Raw genomic sequence first — 2,626 nt, 5'->3', positions numbered from 1 at the left:
ATCTTGAGATTTACGAAGTTACCGTAGACGCCTCGTCGTCGACGGGAATGTCTCCTCCCACTGAAAGCGCATCGCCGGAAATCCTGAAATAAATCCAGGAATAGTACCTGTGGTTGAGTTGGTTAGGTGGACAGTAGTATCCCCAACCCACCAGGCAGTCGTGTTCTGTTCATACTGATGAACTAGTAAACCGTTAATTCTGGTCGGCCCATTCTCTCAACTTGCTACTCGTCCGTTCACATGGCATCTTGCATTTTTTACCCTAATATTGTACTGTCTTAGTTTCAAAATAAATGTCTTACTTTTGTACTAACTTTAATATAAATTATACTAAAGTCGAAATATTTATTTTGGGAGAGAGAAAATAATATATATAGGGAACGTTAGTATTGAAGCGCCTATCTAGCGAACGATTGGTTCGCTGTGAGAGGCCTCCCCGCCAATATTTTTGTTGGCTACAAGAAGCCTCCGGCGCGAACTAAATGGCCCGAATCAACAATACCTTGTACAAAAAAAAAAGATTTAACAAGATGTATGTATGACCTCTTTTTTGAATAGTGAAACAACACAAAATTGCCTTAATGTACATAATAAAACTGCAAACCAAATTGTGATGCTCGAAAATAAAAAAATGGCATAACAAATTACAAACCTCGAAATAGACTTTCGTCCCGCTTTATAAATAAAGCAACTATCGAACCAAGTACACGGCCGAATGTTACAAGATGGTGAGATAAACCTCACACAATCTCGATCCCAAGATAACCGGATCACGCAGAACGCACACGACTACGCTGATGCCAGTTCGTTGAAACCGGCCCCTTGCTCCCGGCCTCAGTTGGTGAGGTTGTTGAGGAGGTTCCGAGGTTGGCGGCGTGGGCGATGCAGACGTTCATGCGTCATTGTCTCATTCCATCGGGCCTTGATGGCAAAGACCTCCAACGCCTTTTGTTGAAGCGCGAGTTGTGCGTTAAGTTGGGAAACGCGTATTGCCTCCAGCATTCTCGATGTAGGGTCGGTGCCGGCGATGGGCGTCATGAGATAGTTCAGGGTGTATCCTATTACCGGTGGCAGTGTTGACGTAGTGCCTCGCAAAGTCGCGGTCATCATGGTGAGGCCTGCCGGTGAACTCGGGAGGAGGCCCGTGCTGACTTGTGGTTGAGGCATCAGTACGGGGTCTATATGTGGTTGCATCTTGACAGTATCAGTCCTGCCGCCGGAGATCCTGAGGTCGCGGGCTCCATCGACTCCGTTGTGCGTAGCATGTTCGTGGCTGGTTCTGTCATCATGACTTGGTGGAAGGATATCGCCTGCGGGGCCTCAGACAGGATGCCTCTTGATTAGAGGAGGCGTCAGTCTATGAGCCCATGGACGATCCTGCTTCTCCCCAAAGGTCGGAGTACGTGACCTCACGGAAGGGTTGGAGGCCCTCGTTCTCTTCCTCGTTGGTATTCCCTCCGGTCCTTTTTAATTCGCATATAAGATTTATCTGAAGTCAAACGTTATAAACTTTGGCCAAGTTTATAAAAAAAATACCAACATTCGAATGTGAAATCAACAACATTAGATGCGTCATGACTTTAGTTTTCATACTATATAAATTTAGCATTGTAGATGTTAATAAATTCTCATATAAATATGGTCAAACTTTACGAAGTTTGACTTCAGACAATTCTTATATGCAGAGTAAAAAAGACCGGAGGGAGCAAGGGAGATCGATGTGTGGTCCCTCTCATCGCCCGAGGCCGAAGCGGTGCTTGCCGTATCGGCGTCTCCATGGACATCTGGGTCGGTGACGAGGCAGCCTTCTGGCGCCTGGTTGAGGCGCCAGGCCCTGCAAACCATCGCGACTAGCTGGATTGCGGCGTGGCCTCCTCTCTGTGGCTGGTGTGAAGGCGGATCGGGGGTTGCATCTGGGTTGATGGCGTGGTGTGTTCGTCAGACTGGGTGAGAGAGCTGCGAGGTCAATTGAGAGGTCTCAGGGCGGCGAGTTAGGTCGATGAGTTGATGTCGACCCGGCCTGCCTCGTCCACGACGAACGTGGGGGAGCCAAAGGTTAGGCTCTCCCCCGGCGATAGGACGCCGGAAGCAGAAAAAGATCCGATCGATGATCAGTCTCCAGCCGGCGCCGCCCATGCCTGACGCGCCAACTGACGGAGCAGATTTTCGTCAGATCCCTTGGTAGGGGTCCAAGCGCAACTGAAATTCATATGGATCGGAGGTCACACGAGGGGCTTATCCAGGTTCAGGCCTCCAGAGAGTAATACCCTACGTCCTGTTGGTTTCGATTATTCATAGTGAAAGGATACCTCGTGCGAGAGGTTATAATGATGTATGATGTTGCTACCGGTAGTTCTCATATCTGAGAATAGATGATCAAGGGGAACCCTAGACCTCCCTTTATATAAACATGAGAGGCCTAGGGTTTACATGCTGGATGCGATCTGCGGCGTCGCGGCCCTCTAGTCTTGGGTGTCAAGAAGGTCAGCCCGCGCCAAGGGTTAGTGTCACGTCGTGGGCCCAGCGCCCGCGCCACGCCCACACCAGAGAGAGCTAGGCCGCGCCGGCCCCAAAATCTCAGGCATCGTCGGCTCCAGTCGGGCTTTGCCCGACCGAGCCTCGTGAC

Source organism: Triticum dicoccoides, chromosome 7A (genome assembly GCF_002162155.2).
Source record: "Triticum dicoccoides isolate Atlit2015 ecotype Zavitan chromosome 7A, WEW_v2.0, whole genome shotgun sequence".
Taxonomy (NCBI): Eukaryota; Viridiplantae; Streptophyta; class Magnoliopsida; order Poales; family Poaceae; genus Triticum; species Triticum dicoccoides.
The sequence above is the reverse complement of the archived record's forward strand: the minus strand, read 5'-3'. Positions refer to the sequence as shown.